Source organism: Idiotropiscis lumnitzeri, chromosome 1 (genome assembly GCF_059441095.1).
Source record: "Idiotropiscis lumnitzeri isolate Australia: NSW breed Sydney's pygmy pipehorse chromosome 1, RoL_Ilum_1.0, whole genome shotgun sequence".
NCBI lineage: Eukaryota > Metazoa > Chordata > Actinopteri > Syngnathiformes > Syngnathidae > Idiotropiscis > Idiotropiscis lumnitzeri.
Window position 1 is genome coordinate 25,598,975 of NC_142391.1, and position 24,715 is coordinate 25,623,689.

At 39.4% G+C, this 24,715-nt stretch overlaps 2 long non-coding RNA genes across 2 annotated transcripts in view; both read right to left on the reverse strand.

The window, feature by feature from the left end:
* Positions 1 to 8,442: 8,442 nt before the first annotated feature.
* On the reverse strand, positions 8,443 to 10,843 carry LOC148343951 (uncharacterized). Its single transcript, XR_015844705.1, has 3 exons — positions 10,674 to 10,843; positions 9,042 to 9,182; positions 8,443 to 8,580 (listed from the first exon to the last, which is right to left on the reverse strand). It is a non-coding gene; the product is annotated as an uncharacterized LOC148343951 (long non-coding RNA).
* A 5,101-nt stretch (positions 10,844 to 15,944) lies between these two features.
* Positions 15,945 to 24,715, reverse strand: part of LOC148343952 (uncharacterized) — a 32,734-nt gene continuing 23,963 nt past the window's right edge. The window contains exons 3-4 of the long non-coding RNA XR_015842606.1: positions 20,950 to 21,047; positions 15,945 to 16,127 (exon numbers count right to left, since the gene is read on the reverse strand). This is a non-coding gene — a long non-coding RNA (uncharacterized LOC148343952). The remainder of the gene's footprint in view (positions 16,128 to 20,949; positions 21,048 to 24,715) is intronic.

The window sequence follows — 24,715 nt, forward strand, 5'->3', positions numbered from 1 at the left end:
TAATAAGGAAGATATTTACCTCTCTGAGAAGAGCGGTGGACAAGTGGTTAGCACGTCTGCCTCGTAGTTCTGAAGTTGCAGGTTTAAATCTTGGCTCTGGCCTTTCTGCATGGGTTTTCTATTTGGCATCAACCCACAATCCAGAGTGAAGGCTCTGAGAAGTTTACATTGATATGACAACACTTTGAAGCTGAAATCTAATTGGGAAAACAAATCTACAAACAACTAAAACCAGCACAGACAAGAGGCGATGAAATAATGTCTAAAATAAAGAATCCAATTTCATTTATGTTTTGAATACGGGTGAGTGCTTTTGATCATGTTTAGGCGCCTTCAGTGCGCATCTCTATGTGGAATTGTTTTGATAGTCTCTCTTTAAAGATACATAATGTGAATGTGCTGTACTGCAAAACCATGCAGTCACAATACAACTTCCAACCAATTTCAGTCTACTACACAAATCATGTGTGCTGTTAATGCTTTGAATTTGCTTAGCATCAAAAACACATCAACTTTTCTATTTCAGAATTTAAATGCAGTTCCCCAGTGGTCCCCTAAAGACAAAGAGACATGTCTTCATTTGAGTAATTTGGTTATTCCATACTGTTTCGAAGCCTATTTCCCATGTCTGCTGTTTGCCTTATTATGTATAATTAAAGGGAGACTTCTTCCTACTGTACATTCTGCTGCTCATCTTCCATATCATGCTCGGCATTGTCACTGTTACTGTTTGAACGTGGCTCTCACTGGAGTTTGTGTGCTTTTCTTCTACTCGTCTTTTTAGTCAGCCTTGTTATTTTTAGATGAAACATAATAGCCGGAATCTTCAGAGTATCTCTGAGAGTTCTATACTCCTTCGGAGTGTTTAATCCATATGACAGCTCCTCGGTGCCTGCTGCTGCTTTAGGCTCACTCGTCTTACAATATAAATAAAGATGTTGAGAATATTACAGTGAAAATCTCAGCCCAGTCAATCAAATAGACTCACTGTTGAATGTCATCATTCATTTTTTATGGCAAGGCCTTTTTTTGTGGGGGAGCATTATATGTGGTTTCCTTCTTTTATTAATCAAACAGCAGTTTGAAATGTGTGCCACTGATCTCAGCAGCGTACTCGCTCCAAGCGTAGGAAGAAAATAGAACAAAAAGTCGACTTCTCAGCAAGCAGGACTGAAAATGGTCGTGGATGTAATTCTCTTTGGTGCGGTGCCTCCTTCTCCAGTCTGTGTAATCTACTGTACAAGAATGCAAATTACAATGCAAATGCAAATACCACTGAATAATTTATTTGTAGCACAAGGCCCTTTTACAGAAGACAGAAAAGCTTTTTGCTTGAATTGGGGATTGTGGCATTTAAAACAGGTGTTTGGAAGACGGGAAATAAAACGACATGAATTTTCACTGTGTGAAAATTGGAAAGGAATTCACAGGATTTAATTTTATGTCCTGTTAATTCTAAAACAAAGTAAGAAAGATGCATTTCTCTCACTCGTTCAAATTCTTGTATGTAGTGTACAAGCACATTGAAAGCACTTTTTGCATCGTGGCATAAAGAAATACCTGTCACATCATAAATTACATGAATGTAAACTCCCCAGAGACAGTCATCACATACACGTGCTCAAGAATCTAATTGAGTCTAGTTCAATTTCGTGTCTGTAATATTGTCACTACGACCCAATTTAAACTACAATCACAATACTAAATATCTTACTCAATGAATAACACGAACAATGTCAATAAAAACCGAGCATTGTACATCTGAAATAATTTGATACAGCTCTTGTATGTTGTTAGTTTTGGTGGTATGGCTAATGAAGTGGCAGGTGTATTTACATATTTGAATCATAGACATACATACAATGCCAAGGCATTTTTTCATACTGCCCACGCAACCGCCGAGATACATGATTGCGTTCAGGCTTCTCCCTCAGTGGTTTGCCATCAGGGAGTCTAATTAAACAACAGCATTCATGAGTGGGTCTGCTCATTTAGCCTGCGTTTGGGCTTAGACAGATTTAGGGCGACGGAAGAACAAATCTTAGTGGAACACGACGACGACGCTGTCGCCAAAGTGAAACCCACTGCAGGTAGAATGACAGCTAATTCATAACTTTGTGAGATGTTAGCTACTTAAGGCCTGCTAAGTCATGTCCAGTTGATTTAAGAAGTCTACACACCCCTGTTCAAATGATTTTTTTTGGGGTGATGTAAAACAAATAATACCAAGATAAATCCCTTTCCCACAGGTTTTGTTATAATCTGATGAAACCAAGGTTTGCATTTTTGGGCCATAATTCCAAAAGGTGTGTTTGTCACAAACATAACACTATTTATCACCAAAAGAACACTATATCTAGAGCAAAGCAACATCGTGCTTTGGGCCTGTTTTTCTTCAGATGAAACTGTGGCCTTGGATAAAATAGAGGGTATTGTGAATAATTCCAAATAGCAGTCAATGTTAGCACAAAACCTTTAGGCTTCTACTAGAAAAATAAAAAATGTCAGGAAAAGCCTACTAGAACATCCAAACTTCTTTTGGGGTTAATCAAAGGCAATAAACGAGGGTTGCATTCATAATGTAATTCTGAACACGGCCAAGATATACAGGTTGAAGCTAATTTAAATGTTGGAAAAACTTTAAAAGTGATTTTTTTTTTTTTAATTATTCTATTTTTTTATATCTCAAAAACTGGCATTTGAACAGCGGTGAGTAGACTTTTTACAGCCACTGTTCATGTTGAATTCTTACAATGTAATTTATGGAAATATTTACATTCCATGACAAAAATAAAATTATCTTTTTCCACAGTTTAAGTTAAAGATGAAATTTTATTCAGCAAGCATACTAAATGACATTTGCCTTTGTTTCTTATATTAATGTGACAAGGCAAAAAAAATATCTGAATAAAATGTTATTCCAAATTCTCCTTTAATGACACTACCCTCGAAATATTCTGTGGTGTGTTCGTCACCTTTCTCGACAAATACAAAGTCATTCTAATATCTCAAGCAAAACTTTCATTCATACACAGTATCTCACACATACTCCCAATATATCATTCATACTGTACGTGTAGAAACATTTGCCTTTTTTTCTTACTGATCTCATATGTATAGTAGGATGCGCAATGCACACGCATGACATTGCATTAGCTTCCCATTTGTCAGTGTTATGTTTTCGACGCTACAATATCAAAACATTAGCATGAGCATTAATTATCATGTCAGCGTAGTCATTTTAATGTATAGACGATTGATTGTACGTGCTACGTTTTATCCAACAGGGACCCACGTCATGATGTATGAATGCACATTTTCCCTGTTCATATCAAGACTGATTTATATTGCAAATGGAATACAGTGAGTGTGTGTGTGTGTTTGCGCAGGGGTGTGTGCGGGTGTGTGTGCGTGAGTGTGTGTGTGTGCGCGTGCACAGAGAAATAAAGGCCGAGCTAGACAGGGGGAGAGAGAGAGAGAGAGAGAAGCTCATTATAATCAGGCAATTATGCTGACAGAATTAGAAGCGTCCTTATTTTCTCTTGTGGAGGTGTGAGTGTGAAGACGCTTTGGTGACTGCAGACTAAAAATCCAAGGATATGACTGACTGTGCTGTTTTAACATGGGGCATCTGTTGTCGTGTGTGACAAACTCAACCTGTGATTTTTTTTCCCTTTGTTTTTTTTTTTTTCTTCGTGCATTACGAAGAGTCAAATGAGGCTTCTCAGGTTCTCATTTGCATTGATGGGAATTTTTCTTTTGTCTTGAGCGGAAGTGAATGAGACGAGAGAAGTTATTCATTGACGCCTGCAACTCAGGACGACAAGGCTGCCCGCAATGTGTCATCCAGACAGGGGTACATAATTACATATCATGTTCTGGTTTTTACTAAATTAATATATATATATATATATATATATATTATGTGTTTGTGTTAATTGTGAAGTGTGGAGCTGTGTTGTTGATTTTGCAAGCCACGTTAATGTAATATGTGTAAGAAAATGTACATCATGTGCACTCCCACTACAAACAACAACAAAAACAACAAAAGGAATAAAAAATTAAATTTGACATTTTCACAGCATTTTGTCTTTTTTTTGTTTTAGTTACATGTCTTGATATTTTATTATGTATCTGAATTGTCTTAAAATGCAGCAAATATTGCTGGAGACGATGAACCAAAGGCACACTTAAGTTAAAGACTTTGACCTCTGACCGAGGGTGTTTGACCAGAATTTGACCTTTGATCTCTCTCTGTCTTACCAACACTTGTTAATGTGTATTGATTGTCCCTCCCTTGAGACATACCAACATTACATGTGTATATTTTCCAAAATAGGATTGTGCTTTACAATTTGAGCTATTGCAAAAAAAAAAAATCACTTCCTCTATTTTGCATTCCGCCGGGTTGTGGGGTGTTGGCGAACCATTACACCGTCAGTGGCTTTAAAATTGGATCGTGTTACATGGTGAAATAATTTCTATTTTAATATTCATACTATAATTGTGTACACATATATATATATATATAATGTACAGTTATTTTATTTTAAAAATCAGACATCATAATTACTATTAGATTAATACACATTTTATTATGATGTTTTTTCTTGGCACACAAGATGACAACCCTGCATCCCCACTGTATATATATATTTATATATTTTGAGAGAATTTCCCCTTATTTTTTATGACTACAATTAGTTCAATAATTGTTTCATTTAAATTTACAAAATCTATTATGTAAATATACGGCATATCAATGTACAATATTTCTTATATCAATTCAAGATTATATTCATAATATTTGTGCATTTTAGACTACAGTGCATATTTCAAACAAGAAGCTATAGCTGGGGGTCTTAAAAGAGCAACCGGTCCCAATATCCTCATGCTCCACCCTTTTTCTGAGTAGAAAATACAAAAAAAAATGCTGGATGGTGCATGGAATGTGTCAAGGGGGATTGTTTGTGCATGGGGTGGGGGTGCCAAGATGAACAGCGGAATGACGACTGGTTGAAATTTCTCAGGCAAGTGCTTGTGTCTGGCCACGGTGCAGGCAGCTGATTTGGCCACGTCAATTAACATAACAAAGGGCCCGAGCCTGTGAACTTGGGGCACCTTTCGACCTTGGCGCTGTGGGGATGAATAGTCTGAGGTCCTCTCGACGGGCACACCCACACACACATGGCTCACATGATCGTGGCTAAATTGTTAAACAGGGTAATTTAATATAGTATTTCACCATCTCTCAGCGGCTATTCGCCTTGCCGCGCCGGAAGAAAAAAGACCCCCCTTCATTGAACGAGACGAGACGGGCAGCTGCACTACACCGCCATCATTGTTTAAGCATGGCGGCACATATTTACACACGATGAAATGAGACACCGTCTGACACAAACAGTTGCTCTCTAACAGAGGTTTTCAAACTCGTAGTGAAGGGGTCACATACGACCTAATTTCATATCAAGAGTGCCAGACCAGTAAAGTTATTAAAAAAAAGACATAAATATTACATTTTTCTCTTTGATTTAATGCAGATGAATATGGATACAAAAGGTATATGCCTCTATTTAATGAAGTATCATTTTACAAACTATTAAGAACAACTGCAGATTTTGCTTCAGTTTCATCAGCCACATGTGTGCGTTATAAATTATCTGAGTGATTGTATGTCAAATATAAATGAATAAACAATGTCTCCACTCTCAAACACTGTATTCACCGAATGTGTGAAACCACGCCCCAATAAAAAACTAGCGCACAAGCTAGCTCACGAGCTAGCTCACAAGTTAGCTCACAACCTAGCAGGCTTGGATGATGTAATAATAACAAAGCAACTCACAATTCCGTTGGATAAGCATTGATGTGAATCAAGCCAAAGTTAATTTTGCCTCAGTGGGCACCGTTTTAGAAACACCCCCAAAACAATTGTGAAAACTGAAGTAGAAAAACAGTTTAAAGCGATACCTCCAAAATTGAGTACTAGTTATCGGCCTTTGGACACGGTTTCAGAAAGGATCTTTTGATGATTTTTTATGGAATAAATATTTTCATTTTGCATACATGTGTCAAGTTGGCTGACGTCAGGTGTCCTGGTGGCCGCTTACAGTAGCGGTCATCAGACAGGGAGGTACAAATCTTAGGACAGACACAAAGTCTAAATATATATTCTGTCTGTGCTCTCACCCTAAATGAGAATGACTAAGACAAATCATGGCACTGCGTAATGTGGGCTAACATCAGTTTGTCGTCAAAATGGAAAATAAAACAAAGCATAAAGCAAAACAAAGCAAAATGACTGGACTTAAGTCTTTTGGAGCAAGTACAGAGTTTGTTTTTGATTCTTCGGTTGGTCTCAGCTATTTAATTACCTGGATTGTTCAGATGATAATGAGCAAACAGAGCCTTTCTAAGCATGTTGCACTGTTTGTACTGTGGTTGAGATTGAACCCTTTTGTGGTGGCATGACACATGAAAGGACAAAGCTAAATCAAAACACGCAACCTTGAGATGATCACTCATACATGAGAAGTGATGGTTTCAAATTCACTTTAACTTTACTGTGGCGGTTGTACTTGTTCTGTAAATCTGTTGAATTAATTGAATTTGTCAATATCTGTCATTGGAAAATAATATAAGGGTTTTATGACCACAGCAGTGTCGCCAAAATATACTTTGTATTTTTTTTTTTATTGTAATTTTTCCTAGAAATGATCATGGCATGTGTGTGTAAGTCGCGTTTAAGTAGCTGTGCGGGAAGTCATCTGCTGTGTGTGCACACGGAACTGAAGAGGGCCCAGTTCATTTGAATTTGTATTACATGAAATCACAGCAATCATACTTATGAATGATGTTCTTATTTAAGATGCACATTCATTTTAGACCAACCTATTATTTTGTAAATATTGAAGGTGTGATTCTTGCAAATTACCACAATGTTCCTACAAATTCATGTGGAATGTTCTCATTATTTAAAATGACAGGAATTTTACAGCAATAGTCAGTAACGTCTCCCAATTAAAAAATATACAGTGAATATATTAAATAATGTATGTTTATATAAAGTGCCCACACCCCTGTTCAAATGCCAGATGTTTGTCATCTAAAAAAAAAAATGACGCAAAGATAAATAATTTCTGAATATTTCCACCCTTGGCCTATAACCTGTACAAAGATTTATTCTTTTTTTTTTTTATCGAGAGGGGAAGTAAGATAAACTAGATACACTAGAATGTAGTGACCGCAGCAAAAATCCCCAAACACGTGTTTAAAAGTGTATTAGAATTAAAGATGAACATTTTGTCTGTAATCCCGAAAGTTATCGTTTAGCGCAAACAGAATAAAGACTGCTCATCACCAACAGATCACCATACAGACAGTGAAACATGGTGGTGGCTCCATCATGGGCTGTTTTTTTTTTTAGCTAGAACAAGAGCCTTAAGTCAAAGTGGAGGTTAATCAGAGGCAGTGGTGGCAGCTGTGTGGCCACCCCAATTTAACATGAGTTTGAATGTGGTGTTAACTCTGACCTCTGCCGAAATAACATCACAAGTGGGTGTGCACACTTGTGCAACCATACTATTTCTGTTTCGTATTTTTACTTCCCTCTCAAAAAGATTACATTTTTTTTTCTTTTCAAAGCGTGTCATCCAGGTTACATGAGAATACATATTCTGGTTATGTTTATATCACAAAATCCTGGCATTTGTTATGGGGTGTGTAGACTTTTTAAAACCAGTAGATGCAACATGGCTACAGAAGTCACTGAAAATTCACATGGCTACTGAAGTCACTAAAAATTTAACATACAGTACTGTAAAACGCTATGCGTCATCACTGGAGGAGACCAGTTTTCAAGATGGCTAATTGTTTCGAAAAATCTTCTCTGAGCTTTGTGTATATAAAAAAAGCACAGATGTGGTGTGCAAACACAAGCTAATTATCATAACATCCAGCCACAAGCTAGCCATTGACCGCCGATGTATACATCGTCTGAGTTTCTCTGTTAATTTATGCCATGTGACTAGACGATAATTCATGCCCAAATCAGCAGACCCCCCCCCCCCCCCCCAAAAAAAAAGAAACATCAATGCAGACAAGAAGTCAATGTGTGGGAACGGAGGGCCCAAAGTCAACTCCACACATTAATCACCTGAACAAAGACACTTCCACACTTGGTTAACCAGCATTAAAAAATTAAAGAATAAGATTCATTTGGTTATATATGATGATGGGAAATGCACCCAACTTATGATGAAGTGAGATTTTTTAAGAGTTTTTTTTTTTTTTTTGCTGGCTCAACCGACTAACTTTTCAGTAATGGCTGTAAAATGGCTTACCATTACTTAACCCACTTGCAAGAGTATTTGTAGTCCAAGTCTAGTCCAAGTTTGGACGTTCTCATGTTTGCTGTCCGACTACAATGACAGGAAACAGAATTGATCAACATGCAAACAAAGGCATTATAGGGCCCTTGGGAGTCGGGGGCTAACAGGGGTCAGGAGTGAGTGGACTTGTCTAGACGCTGTGCTTCAGTGGTTCCCGGGTTTCAGCCTGTGAGCGCACTCTCAACTTGACCTATGTCGGGGATGAAAGAATTGGCGAGACACTCCAATGAGACAACTGGACGAAGACGACGAGAGTTTTTCTCAACAAAGTGAAGAGAATTTACTTGGAGTTAATGAAACAAAAGCTTGGGCAAGTGGTGGGCATGGAGTTAGCAGATCGGCCTCATGGTTAAGACGTTTGGGCCACTGTACAGTGAGTTGTTTTTTAAGTGTGTTATTCTGAATTTCCTCAACACAGTTAAGTAATTGTGGTGCAACCTCATAAACACGGACTTTGGCCGCCTATGACATGATCAGCTTGGCTGAACAAAGATAAAGAGCCACTTTCAAGCAATGGCTGCAGTCCTGCTGGTACATATGATTCGGATCACAAAGCTAGCACATGATTATTCTCATCCTCAATCTGGACAGTGAGAGACAACAGATTTTACCTACTCTCAAAACCATGCAGATGTATAAAGACCGTGTCACCTTGTTGGCCTGACGATTTCCTGCTGCAGAGAGCATTCTCGTTCGTCAAATTATTTTTCACCAGTGACGTCAGCGGACGGGCTCGTCGGTACAGCACTACGTCGCCGACAGACTTCGCTTTGCTATCCTCTGTAAATGCAGCTGAGTGAAAGATGGAAAATCATGTGATTAGTGATTAGTTGACTTCAAGCTGTAAAAGTCATTGCAGAGCAAGTTTATTATAGTTAATGAAAACAAAAGAAATAACTAAAACTAAAATTGAAATAAAAATCATTTACACAATAAAATAAAATCATGAGGGCTTATTAAGAATAAAATAGGTAACTGAAACTACATTTTTCATTTGTAAACCTAACTAAAATTAATTATTATCATAGTGAAAATGTCCTTTGTTTTTGTCTGTCAATTCATTTCACACATGAAATTAAGGACTATTTATTTCAATTACTGTCCAGCCGTATAATAATAATAATAATAATAATATTCCCTTTATCAGTCCCACAATGGGGAAATTCGAGATTCGAACCCAGGCCTCCTGAGGAGACTGGGTCCTGAACGCGGCGCCTTAGACCATTCGGCCATATAGATTGAAAGGTCATTTAGGAATGATGTGTTACTGTACTTTATTACACAATACTTAGTGACCTTTTTACAATTACTACTTTGCACTGAGTATATTTAGAAAAAAAATAAAACTAATAATAAAACCAATAAAAACAACAAAAATTAAGCATTCTCTAAAAACAAAAATAATGAAAAATAACAATTCTGTTCTAAACATTAAAACTGAACTGAATTAAATAATACAAAAAATAATCATAAAAAAAGGTCAAAACAAAACAAAACCTAACTACAATGAAAAATCCCAAACTGCGGTAACCCGTAAATCCATCCTCTAGAGCAGAGGTATTCAATTAAAAGTCACAGAGGTCCTCGACGAAAATTTCTTCCAATTAAAAGGTCCGAACCAAAGTCCGACTTCCCTTAATGTCTAGCCTATGTTCACATTTTTATATAGTTTCAATATTTAGTCATTTTCAACAGAGCGCACTTATATACAAAATATTTAGCAATGTTCCCATTAAACACCTTTGCCAGTCAAACAAATATAAGGCGTTTATTTCACATTCAAGAAAATGTGGATCCAGGAACTTAAGGGTGTCACTTTCGGAAAAAATATAAAATATCTCCTGCAGAAATATATCAAGCGCTAAACATTGAGTTAACATCCTTTACCTTTTTTTTTCTTAAATCAAAGAGTTATCAGCCTAAAAAAAATGAGCTTTGACACCACCTTTTCTTTTGAATATATTTTTAACTTCTCTTAATGAGAAAAATGAGTTTGTGACTGCCCTGCCAGTGATTTAAATCTGGGTTGGAACGGAGTCAGGGCCATTGGGATTTGGTAGATTATTTCACACATCTGGGTTTTGTGTTTTCCTTTAAATAATGTTTGTGCAACCGCATTTAAGCACTCCTTCACAACTTTCCCATCACTGAATATTTTTTTATGTTTCCCCAAAATCTATGATACTTTTAGTGAACATTCGATTGCATGGCGCTGGGCTGTAAACGAAAATGTAAAAATCTGTTATACTGCACTCTAAGTTCGATGTTTTTGCCTGCGCTCACCTCAAACGTCAGCGGATAACTGGGCACAAAAGGGCGGTGCTTTGTTTCGTAGTGGCGCTTCACAATGTTGCGACGATTTCGGAGCATATGATGCACACTGGTTTTGGATCGGCTGCAGCCAGAACGAAACTAAATTTCTCCGTCCATTCATTTAAAACAACACGCATCGACCTTGCTAACTTTTTAGCACGGCAAACTGTCAGCAGCACACTCTTCCGGTGTGCTGCGCAATTGGCAGTGGATCGTAAACAAAAGATTTGATTGGCTCAAATCAGTGACGCCTTTTCCGTATTAACTAGAATTGTAGCGTCAACGTTGCGAATGCGCCCTGAAAAAAAAAAACATCATAGATTGGACATGGGTCCGGTCCGGACCATCTGTCGGTCCGGATCACTTGACAAATAGACTGTAAAATCCCTACCGGCAACATCAAACAGTTCTCCTGAATAAGGAATAAGGAACTTTTACTCAATTCAAAGTAGAGCATATACTAGGTTCACAATTGTATATCATCTTGGAATCATTTCCTGAAACACTTCCTTCAGATGACTCTATTTAACATTTCAAAGAATTCCTTTAACGTACAGTGAATATTGAGTCGTGTGGTGTTAAAAGCAACCATCGACAATGGCAATATTCAGGAAAAAAAAAACACACCCCTATGCCAAACACCAAATTCAATCACTCCTCCCACTCTCTCAGCTCCAATCCTGGCTGATGTGGTGTCAGGAAGGAAGCTGCTGCGGGGCATGGTATAATTGAAAGGCTGAAGAAGAATACAGCTTGTTTAAAGCAAGCAGGCGGCAGCGAGGCCATGATGGGAAAACAAAGCCAGGGCCTCGGGAGTGGCTGACACGACATCACTAATGGTGGAGCACGGGGGAACTTTGCCTCTGTTTTGTTCCCCTCAGTCGTCATGACGAGCAGCAGGTTGATGATGCACTTCAACCATCCAAATGTCAAGTTTGCACAGCTGAACTGGCTTACTAACGTTCACTACAGCCTAACACGACTCTCTTGGGTGTTTTCTTCTTGATCAGATCTTTCGTTGGCGGATATTGTCATCCACCCAACGCTCTAATTCCAATCCAGTAATATGGATGTGGGTATTTATATATTTATTTTTGGGATTTTGCGGCCATTGTGCTCCCTGACGCTAATGTATATATACTGTTAGCCAACTTTTAATGTGCCAAGGCCAATTATCAAACATAAATGTCCAAAAAAAAGCTGTGACTTTCGACTTGTCTCTTCAGGGGTCTCCTCGGAGAGTGACTTCACAGGGAAAAAAAAAACGTTTTTATTGTATTATTGGATTTTTTATTGAACCACAAAAACATGGCAGCGTTTTAAAGGAAACAAAAAGAGGAAGCGGTGATAATAAAGAAGAGAGTGAGGATATTTTGAGAAGCATTTGGTCACTCACCCCATTCACGGACTACAATTTCAATGCTTTTTAGCCACTGGTACAAATAACATTACAATACACATACAATATTTACTGTATATACTTTACAGGTGTGACCTGGCTGTGTTACGGCACTTGCTGGCTGTCTCGGAAAGGTTTTTACAAAGATTTGCAGATTTTTCAATTTAAAGGGCTTTGTTGCACTTATACTGTCCTAAACGATAACATGAGATCTAATAATTTTGTGTGGCTTTAAAATAATATGCAGGAAAAACATGGTACCTCAATAATATTAAAAATGGAGGGAGTAGATCTTTGTGAAAAAATGTGTTCTTTCACTTAAGTTGTCTCGTTGCTCTGAAGTTTTGTGCTCTCCTTGAATGGACATTTTTATGCAAGCGAGCCCTCTGCCCTGGAAATAAAAAAAAGCAAACAAACAAACAAAAACCACAAGTTGTAGTTTGCTGTTTTCTTCAAACCATGTGTTCTTGGGTAAGCATAGAGAATATTTTCTACATTTAATGTGAAATGTTGGATGAAAAACATATGCATATATTTTCTCCATGTCTTAAAGCAGCACTTTTGTCATACACGCGGTTAAAAGAGTGTGGTCCTATGAAGGCCTCAATTAACTCTGATGAAAAATCGCGACCATCTCCAGCATTTAACTTTCCCATCCTTGCACTATATAGATGATGATATATGTGGTAAAATTTGTATTTTCGGTGAGTGCCCTATAGGAGACTGTGATCGTCTTTGGCTACTTTCCAAAGTGCCTTCAGAAATATCATACAGAAGCAGATGGAGCACAAATTGATCCATTTGCAGCCGTGCATGCCCTCTTTATCTCCACACCCACTCCCGTGCCATTGCATATATGTGCAAATACATATACAGTCGGCAAGTGATTGCTGACTGTACAGATTGGAGCGCGGGCACAAAAGTGTTTCTATTTAAGCAAAATTGAAAAGCTGCAATGTTCCACAACACCCCTGCATTCCCCATCACTCCTACTTCCTCTACTCTGTAGATAGACATGTTTCACACAATATATATATCTTGATCTCAGTGGGATAGGCTACAGCAGCTGTGAGTTCCCCTCTCAGTAAATTACCAAGCATGACTGTTTTTTATTGACCCGGATAAGGAATGTCCAGCCACTAGTGGCAAGACAGCGGCTCATTTCAGCCAGCAATAGATATCAATGTTCCCTATCAATAAAGCCATCGGGGAGGTGGGGGGGGGTGTCAGGGGTACTGGGAGGGGAAGGACTGATATTGCAAGTGGGTGGAGGTTGGCAATGAGAGAGGGCAGAGGTGGAAGTGTGGACAGTGAGATGGGGAAGGCGGTGAGATGTCGTCCCTGCCGGGATAGCGGAACACTCAGTCAACATTCAACACTTGAAAATCAATCACCCGCCGCTGCGCACCAAAGCAAACACGTGCACATTCACACTGGCAAGCGCACTAACATTCACACATCCAACACAAATCTTTTTGCTATCCGGCCTCGTCAAGCAGAACATGGAACGGTCTTTCAAGACAGCATGAATTCCGCAACTTCTCACAGGAAGTGAAGCAGGAAGCATGCGGAGTAGTTTATGGTGTACAAGTAAGTTCTGCTCGTAGCCACATAACTAGGACCTAAATTGATTAATTGGTAGGTTGATTGATTGGTTGATTGTTTTTTTGCACATTAACATATAACATAGGACAAAGATAATGGCATTTGAACATTCTGTCACTCTTTTGTGAAAATTGGCTGACCTTTTTTTTTCCCACTCTGTTGTAAAGTTAAAAAAATTTCGTGATTGGTTGTGTTTCCTTCATCCGCCAGTGGAGAGATTCTTGCAGTTCCTTTTAAATACACTTTGCTCGCATTGATCTCCTGCATGGACTCCAGTGAACGGTCCATTCACCAGTGCTGAATTTAAATGGAATGAGAGGAGACACTTCAGTTGGCTGGGAATTTAGACGGCTGTGTTCACTCTCACAACGGCGCACTAAACAATTTCTAACTGCGCCCGTTTACGAGAATACAAAAAGAAACAAAACTACCTAGTGCACAATTAGATGGCAATTTGGGCCCTACGTTACTATGTGCACAAAAGAATGGATTTGTGTCCCTTTTGTTTCATTTATATTATATACATTTAATTGTTTTCCAATGTAAAATTTGTTTTATGAGAGAAAGTTGCCATTAATTTAACGTAATTTTAAGGAAAAATACTGCATCGTTATACAATATATAATTAATGAGTTATAAAATGACCTATACAGTATACAAAATGTAAAGAAAATTGTCGATATTGCATAGCAATGGGCCGACATATTTTGCATTATCATATACGATATGTAAAATGTTGATTACATCATCATCCAGTAAGATTCCTTATCTGAATTGATAAGCAATTGGATTAATTGTTTCCCAATCAATACGTCACGTATCATCCATTCTTTACATTTTTACTTGGCAACGATGAAAAATTTGGATTATTATTTTTTTGTGCTGGATTAAACAACAAATTAGTCTTTTTTTTCATTTGCCAATTGCAAATGGAAAGAACAAACGTCACAGATTTTGAGAGTGTGGAGCAGTCTGAGTGGGATGTAAAAATGGTCGTTAACTTCTTGACACTACTTTAAAAGGATAAACAGGAAGTAGATACAAGATTGTTTGACACCATTAAAGATCCAATTGATTTTTCTTTCTTTTTTTGGCTTTGTTTGAGCTACTGGAATGGAAACCCTCCAGACCCCTTTGCTGGATTCTTCTTTTTGTGTGTGTGCCTGTTAGCTGTAGATGTGACTGCTGGCTCGGGGGCATCCTTTGTCTCATCACACATGCCGCCAAACATCATTGGACACTGCGGGAACACACACACCATCTCACCTGTCACGCCATTGACATCTGTGGTGTAAACAGAAGGTGTAAAAATGTGCAAAGGCGGCGCCATTCGACCACCGACGCGCTTGTTTGTGTGATCATGACTGCATGCGAGTGTCTGAGCGTATATGCGTGTGTGCGTGTGAGTGTGTAAGTATGTGTGTGTGTGTGTGTGGGGGGGGGGTGATACATGGAGGCCATCTTTCATCCCTTGCTTGCCATTAGGTATTCCACATGATATGATGATCCAGGCCCAATTAAGGGATGAGGCTGTGTGAAAAATGTGATGACAGGGCAAGCGGAAGACAAGAGCGTCTGATGTGACATCTGAGAGCAAGAGTAAGACAAGTGAGGGAGAGAAAGAAAGGGGTAAGGCGTGGAGGGGACGCTGGTTGAAAAGAAGGGAGGAGTGATGTCGCTAAAGGAAATGAAGATGGGGCAACAAGGAAGGAGAATGATAGTGAGAATGAATGTTAAGTAGAAAGCGACAGGGAGAATAATATGGTTCGGGAAAGGAGAGGGGAAATGAAGAGGCACATGAAGATGAATGGAGAGAAGAGCAGCAAAAATTACGCGCCTTTCTCATATGAAACAATTTCTCAAACCTACTTTTGATCTTCTCAGATTGGATCGCGTCATGCCCCCCCTCCCCCCCAAAAAATCCAAGTAACGCAATGAAAAATATATATGCATGCGATTGGCGACACAAGAAGAAAATATTCCGATGGTGCTGCTCATATTGCACATTTGATTTACAAGGCAGAGGATTTATTGTGCACAAGCAGGCTGGGAAATGTTTTATGAGTTACACCCCCCGCCCCCCTTTCCCTCCAGATAAACCCAAAAATGTCGGGCGTCATTTTGATGTGGATGCTTTGATCAACCTGCCGCCTTTTATCAGCGCGTATGCTCCTGTCATCATCAAACAGGACACAATGATGTCAAGCCCAATGTTCTAGAAGAATCAAGGAAACAACTCAGCTCTTAAAAGTGGTTTTATTCGGCTCTCAACAAAAAAACAGTCAACTTTACGCAGTTGCTTAATGAAAATATGAACAGAAATACATTGATTTGCATCAACACAGGCTCACAATCTGCTGACATTGATATGAAAAAGCACAAATGACTTCTCTTCAAGTTGTTGAGCGGGAAGGACACACCTGAAACAGACAAATGGAAAAGATTAGAAGAAATTCCGGGTTGCTCATTTGTATTAGAACGTAAACCGACACAGCACACAAACTTCTGAAACTGCAGTTGGACTCATTTTAGAACATTTCATATACCAGTTTCACACTATGGGGGGAAAAAAAGTTCACTTCTATACTCGGGGCATTTTAATCACATTTATGTCTGGATTACAAGATGGACGTCGGAGCGCAATGTAGTCCATCACTGACGCTGTTTGGTCATATGGACAGTCAATATTTTTCCGAAAGACACTTATTGGCTAAGAATAAGGCAATCAGATGATAACCAGAAAGTACGGTGATAACTGAGCATGCCCGCTAGCGCCGAGTGAGGCCGTATTCTTACATCTCTTCCACAAACGCGCCCAGTTCCGTTTGTAACCCCAAAACTATGTAACCGTCATAAATTGTCGGGAAAAATCTTGCTGCATATTGTTGGTTTAAACCACCTGATACAACATTCATTCGAATAACATCCGTCTGTCCATTTACATTTGTTGATAAACTAATGGACCCATTAGAGCAGTGGTGTCCAAACTATGGCTTGGGGGCCTGATTTAAACTCTTCAATGAAACATCATGTATTCAAGTAGTATTCACCAAAATGTAGAAAGTTTTCGGACATGCCACCAGAGACTCATTCATCACCAGTGGTCAGAGGTGACAAGCACGACTGTGAGCGCATCACACACTTGACCTGTGTGTGTATATTTTGTCTGGAGGGGAAAGCACTAGTAGAGTTACCTCCCAGCCCATAGTAAGATCCGTCAATGAAAGGACTTCATGAGCTGTGAGGTCTCAGTGAACTTGATGGGAACAATAGCGGCCGACATTAACCCCCACTACCTCATGTCGCCATGCACTTTTCTCCCTTTCTTCCTGCTGCACTTCTCACATGTATTGTCTTACATGATATACTTTACAACCCGATAAGCCAGCCACTGACATTTTTTTTTTCCACCGGGGCGGGACTGAGCACACATGGCTCGAGAGTGTCTCAGGTATATACCTGTTTATTATTCTCGCCAAGTGGAAATCTTCAGAATGAGGTTTTATGTTTACACTACAACAAACGAGGAAGGGGGGGAGGGGGGTTGTTATTGTGCACGGATGGCAGTTGTCAAAATGATCCCAATTCACACAGACCTGCAAAAAGGACTCTCCAAACTGTAATATGCACGCCAGGCTAGTTGTAGCACTTTGAATTAACATAATGAGATTATCCATGTTCTCCTGCATGCGCTCGACCGCCATTTTAATATTTGTCACGTCATTGAATTCATTTAGTCCCAAAAATGTGCACTCTTCATTTCATAGCATTTTGTTTGGCTTCACTCATGTCTTCCAATACGTGTATATGGGAAATTATTTGTCTAATCACATTTCAGACTCTATGTGCTACCATGTCTATGTCGATTGAACTCAAAACTCAAAATTTCTACATTTTGGGGGAATCGGATTGGTTGGGCAGAGCAATTCTGTTTGAGACGCAAAATACATCTGTTAGCATCTGAATGAATCAATACATTTAAAAATCAGCATCACAGTGGCTGTGGTGTATCTCATTTAAATTTTATTTGGTTTTTTTTTGGACACATTATTAGATGAATATTGTTTCTGAGCTGCTTCCGGTGATGTATGGGGAACGGGTGCATGCTGTGGGTGCATATTGTGATTTTTATTTCTTCTTTTTTTTTAATAGTATTGTTGGTTTCTATAAGAGTGACATGGTTTTTTTAAGAGGTGGCTTAAGTCAGGAAAGTCCCAAATATGTACATCCACATTAAACCACATCTCCTCACACATACACTGGCAAAAGATGATTCTGATTATGAACGTAATATTTGGAGAAGATTGAATTACGCTTTACAGGCTGAGGGGACCAGAAGAAACTCATACATATTGGGTGGTCATATTGTGTCCATAACATGTACATGCAAGTTATTATTATTAGAAGTAGTGATTCAACAGCAATGACAATGAAAAGAATAAATGTGTTTCTGGTGCAGAATATGTCCAACCAACCATCCTTTGTATTGTTTCTGATGTCATTTTCAGTTAACAACAAGTTGCAAAATGGTCGCCACCTGGGAGGTACAAAAATGGCGACATTTTACTGCTTAACTCATAATCCACAAATGCAATATTAATCAAATGTTTCAACTAGTGGGGTTGCATTGAACATATTCTTGTTAAGAATTTTTTGGGGTTGACCTCCTCTTCAAGGGTGTGTAGATTTTTTTTTTTTTAATCAATGTAACTTGTTGTCGTGGAAGATTGTCAATAAGCCCAAACAAAACCACAGCGCTGTAGTCCATCACTCCTTTATTTTGCTTGAGTCTCCTTAACGAATTTACTTTCCTGCCTGGCTGGGAAACTCCATCTGGACTCCGTGCACATCCAACCCTTCCTCAATCAGTCCCACCACACGTGATCCACTTCACTCGAACCCAAATTATGCTACTTGTTTCCTCTGAAAATATGGAGCCCGGCCCGATATGAATATAATGCATAGCTTTTACAACAGCTCAGGACACAGGAGAAAATCAGTAAATATGCCATCCTTCCTCGTATTATATCCAATGTCCTTGTCTGCTAGCATCAGATGCAGAACAACATCAATTTAGATAACCCGCTTCTCAACATTTTGGAGCAGTTTCACTTCAAACGTTAAACCTGATTAATCTCATCATGATTTTAAAATATTGAAAATCACTCCCTCACATATAAAAGTCAGCAACTGCCCTCATTTTTCCAGGAATTCACTCAGTACAAAAAGTGTTGCGGCCAGGCTTTTTTCTTCCACAAATGCCTCTGATGCTTAGCTGACAGTACAGAAGAATTCAGGGTTGGCAGGCGGTCCCTCTGCTATCGACAGGCAAACTCAGGCCATCTCCAAAAGATGAAGGCCAGTGAATTCAAACAAGTCGAATGTGAGACCTTGCCTGCTCCCTGCACCTCGAGGGCGCATGCTGTCTGTCGGCCTGTCTGTCTGACTGCCCGTCTGCTCACAGCTGATAATAGGCCAACCGGCATCAGTCTGTCTCTGCATCACTTTGTCTGCTGACACATCACTTCAACATCTGGATACATCGTCGAATAAACATGACATCTTTCCAATGTGTGTGCAAGACCTTATTGAACAATGTCTGTGCAGATTAATGCAGTTAATTGCTACTGGACTTGTTCTTGTTTATTTCAGACGTTTCACCTTTAATCCAAAGGACTTCTTGAATGGTAATTTTTATTGGTGTGGAGTGTCCCTTTTTATGCCTTGGTAGCTGTGCCCCCAATAGGGTGTTGCTTTGTCCCCTGGCATGGTTTAGTGGGGTGACCCTCCTGCATAACCAGTCAACAAGTGAACAACCAACCAAAGCTTGATTTTCTTATAGGTAAGATCGTCATATTTTACTCTAAATAATTGAATGGTTTGGGTCCTGAATGCATGAAAGAAATGGTTGATTATAAACCGGGTAGGGCCCTAAAATCTGCAGAAGTGGGTCAATTAGTGGAGCCCAGCGTTCAAAGTAAACATGGTAAAGCAGCATGCAGGTGTGATGCTGCACATAAACGGAATAAACTTTATTTTTTTTTTGCCCTCATAACGTTAATTAAGGTCCTCCAAATAATTTTAAATCATTTTATTTTCTCAAATATTGTAGAAACCCTCTTTTATTTTCTTTAAATTTTATTTTTATAGGTTTTCTCTTTAAGTGTTTAAATGTTGTAAATTTACATTTTAGTCATTTTTGTAAGCTATTTTTGTTTTCTCTGCTTTGTTATTGACTTTTGTGCATGTAAATGCTTGTTGTGTTGTCTGTGCTTTTGTGAAGCACATTGAGTTGCCTTGTGTATGGAATATGCTATATAAATAAAACTGCCCCGCTTCGGCTTTGGACTTATGCTTGGAGGGTCATTGTTATGCTGAAAGGTGACTGTAACTGTTTACTAAAGGTGATTCAAAAAGGTATCTTAACGCAAAAACAACACGAAGCATCATCAGAGGAGCACTATAAAACACGAGTCAGCTACTTAACTAATTTACTTCCATTGACGGCTAAAGACGTCAAAGATCCATTTTTTTACTTGGCCGGTAGTGAATGAGTTAAAAGAGTATGGTCTCATTTTTTTTCAAGCCAGTATAAAAGTGCATACCTGTGAATAAAAGGACACATCCCCAAAAAAAAGATGCACATGAATTGCCAAGCAACTCAAAAACATAACTGGCACACAGCAAGAGAACAGCTCTTCACCACGCCATTCACTTTCTACCTTTGTCAGTTACTCTCAACCTCAGGGAGACATATTCCTTTTCATCTGTCAGTATGGATGGAAACATACACGTTCCCCCAAAAAATAAAAAAAGACAACAATGGTCTTGTCAGCACAGAGGAGGCTCAATGTTCTGAGCGCTTGAAGCAGTGCATTATGTGCTAAGTGTCTAGTAGCCCCCTTCCTATAGTAAATAATGGATGCTCCCTTTCCTTCTCTCACTTCGGGGACCAGTCGTGGTTTACCTGTATAAATGCCCTTTCTGTGTCTTTGGAGAAATGGATAGCACTAAAGGATGTGGGTCAGATGATTTCATTAGCGCAGCATTTCTCTATGTGTCTCCTTCAATCAGCAGTTTGACACACGCAATGTCACTCAAAATGTCTAACGGACGCTTTCATGGTGAATTCTCTTGGTAAAAGGGATGCAGAAGATGGTGATCCAGAGCGGCGGAATTTTTGAAATATTGCCCACATAAAAAAGAGGGCAGAAACAGTAATGTGTAAAAGGGGAAAGTCACCTTTGCGATCTGCTGAATATCCTCTACATGGTAGCGTGAAGACCGGCGTCACGACAGCAATTGTTTCCGAGTCACCCTGCGGGACGTCGTCATCGAACCTACAAAATGCAAAAGAGACATCAGTTTTGTTGCAAAACCACACATGGGTGTAAATTACGCGAGCATCCTTAGACTGGTTAATCACTTCACTTTGCAGGAGGAAATGCTGTGATTGTTTCTCTGCGAGTTGAGTAAAAACTTTGATTTGGATCAAATTAAATTCAAAGTGTGTTAGAATGTTAGCAAAAAGTCTCTTTGGTCTCCCTCCCCCATTCATGCTGACGTTACAGCAAAAGAGTTTCAGATGTTGTGAATTATTTACTTGATTCACCATTCGGCCCTTTAACCTCTCAGAAAATGCACAGGGCTGTCAGGGTTAAAAATATACTCCCAGAGGATCTGCATCTGTGTGTGTGTGTGTGTTTGAAAGAGAGAATGATGGTGAGGGTGCATTTAAGGATAGAAAAAAAACAAAACTGTCTATAACCTCTGACACTAAAAGCACTGTCCCTTCTCTTAGAGCTCATCAGAGGACTGTTTTGTGGAGATTCTCGGCTCTCCCATATGGGACTATTAGGACACAACGTGTGATTGTTTGTGACGATGTGTATCGCTTTGTTAGAGTGATTCTTGACCTGTGTTGAAGCACCTTAATGAGTGTGAGAGGAAAAGTTTCTTTTTTTTAAGTAGGTAATTGAGTTGGACCAATATTCTATTCTGACAACAAAACATCCACCAACTGGATATGAAGTTTAATGGAAAAATCTCAACTTTCGCCGTGAAATGGGAAAAGTCTCAAAGACACCTTGTGGTGATATTGACTCAGATTTTCAGTCCTCATATTAGTTGCGTAAAGAGAGTAAATGTTCAGCCATTGAGTCAAATGATGTATGATGGGCTCTTTCTGCAAACTGATTTTCTGCAGGAGTTTTTCAGTCAGACTGAGTGAATATTAATGTGATTGAGTTGTGGGCCTTAATGCATCTGCACACACACAGAAAGAAAAAATAAATAAATAAAAAATGAAAATGAAAATGGGGCAAACACACAATATACTTGAACACTTTCCTGTGGTAAGTCCAAAACATACAGTAGTGTTGTCATGGAGACATCCAGACACATCCGCCATCCTACGAGCGGGGGGATGCTGCTGAGCGCCTCCGAGGGGCTGGCGCCGATTCTCCTGCCCCCCCCTAGTCCCCATTCCCCTGCATTCTCTACCCCTTCCCCCCAATACTGAATCCCTATTTTCCCTGAATCGTGGCTTTGCAACACAACTGTTCTCTGCTCTGCGGGTTGACTTGCTCAGTTTGGAATTAAATAGGACCAACATGTTATAAGGAATGTCGGCATTCTCTTCAGTTGCGGCAATGATACGATGGAGAGTGGGCCAGATTGAGAATTGTCCAGGATATTTTCTTTTTGAAAACAAGCCAAGAAAGATGATAAAGTAAACTGTGTGTATGTGTGCGCCTTCAGGAAGGTGCTGGTTGTGTGTTCGCCTGGGGGTTTAAGATAAACCCATAGTTCATCCTGAACTGATCCTTTTCATTAGCCATGATCAATAATTCAACATCACACTTGCTTTAATGGTTTAATGTGGGCAACCCTTCACACACACGCGCACACACCTCATAGCCCGCATTCACCGCCACTAACCAAAGTGTATACTCACATGTAAACATTCACGTTACATCATCCCAGGAGTAAAAAGATAGAGGAACCCAATTTCTGCTACTGGGTTGTAACTTTGAGTTTCTTCCAAAAGCCACCTCAAATGTATGTGGAGTTATACGGTAAATGCACTCAAAAGCGACATCAACTCCTCTACACTGAGATAGAGGAATGAAAGGGTCAAGCTTTTATGATGTGTTCCCTCCTCACCTCCTATTTGCTCTCCCTTTCATATTCTCCACTATGGCAGTGCTCACTGGCTGCGCATATGCTGGAGGAGAAATAATCCCCTTTGATTGGAAGGCTAACTTGGAGTGTCAATTATTCTCATGAAACTGACGGGACAGTTTCTCACCTCCAAAATGAGTCGGTGGCACAGATGGGTGCGTGTGCGCACAAAAAGCTCCCTCCAAAACATCTTTCCACAGCCCCCCCCCCGGCCTCCTTCTCTTTATCTTTACCTCTTTGGGAAAGGGCTGACATACAAAGCCACACCGCCACAATGGGATGTGAATATTTGCATGCAGATAGTGCACACTGAAGATGCTATAAAATACAACTACGATGTACCAAATGGGTCATAGAAGTCTGAGACAGCTCCCAAAGAATGCAGACAACATGGCGGAATGTTTCAGTACACTCATTAGACACTTCATATGGTACACTTGACGGATATAATCAAATGATGCACAAAAGTAGGAATGGCATGAAATGCAGGTCAGTCAACGTAGCATTTATTTTGCCATCTTTGGTAGTAGTAAAACTGTAATAGAGACAGTATAACAACTACGTGGAAGGGAGTTCTCCAAGGCCAGGAGTCAGGACAAGGGTGTGAAGAACTGGTGGTGGTGTTTCTACAATTTTCACCCCACTTATGAAGCTAATAATGTGACAAAAGGGATCAAAATACATCTCAGCATAATGCAGCGTAACATTCGGAATAAATATAGAGGTAGAATATGTTGAGTGAAATGACATTGTACCCGTGTATATTGTATTACATCAAATGACGTAGCATAGCAAAAGGAAGAATCCCAAGAAATGTTGAGAGCTAAATAATTCTCCAGTGGCATTTTAATTTTGCAATCATTTGGTAAATTGAGCAAGAAACTAAAAGTGACAGGATCAGCTTGAAAGCACACATCATTTAAAAAGTATGTGATTGAATTTAAGTCCCTCTTTTAAGCAATCAAATCTATTAATTGATTACAAGAAATAACTGATGATTATTGTTATTATAACAGTAGACGGACCAAAAGCTCTTCAAACAGAAATAGAAATTGTCTTGCCCTCTCAGCTGATGTGGTGGTTTAAAAAAAAAAATAAACAAAGTCAGAGTCAAAACAGAATCAAACAACTGGCTGCAGAGTTTGGTTACACCACGACAATGGCTTACATTCACTCGCATTCTCAACACATGAGATTTACCTCGAAGGAAGTGCAGCGGGAGGGAGAAAATCTGGTTCGGAGGGTGTGTGAGTGCGAGTATGAAGGGGCGTATGGTGATATCTTAGACGATAATGGTGTTGGAGAGATTAGATGTTATCGGTCTACCATGTTTGTTTTCGTTTACTGACGTCTACGGCTTGAACGAGTTCATGGTGAATCTCTCAGGCATCACCAATCTCAACTTTAACTTGCAATTCCAATTCCTGTGTAAAAGTCAAGAGATGCTGCAGCCGGACCTTCTGTAAATCACCCAAAATGTTTGTGTGTTCTAGTAGGCTTTTTTTAATGCGACGAACAGGCTTCGTACGTGCTATCGTTACTCATTTAGCTAGCGTAATTAGACCAAGACAATTAGCATCTCAACAAGCGTCAACTGCAAGTTTTTTGTTTTTTTTTTCTCATCTGTGGCCCAGTACCGGTCCGCAGCCTGGTGGTTGGGCACCACTGCTTTACATCATATAGCCACATTTTGTGTGTCAGCCATTTTGTCTGTTTCACGCATTCAGATACATACATGGCCTTTAAATGTACAATAATTTCTCCAGCTGTCTGATGAGCATTGTTCAGCAATTTTTCTTCCAGTGGCAATCTTATAAATCGCAGG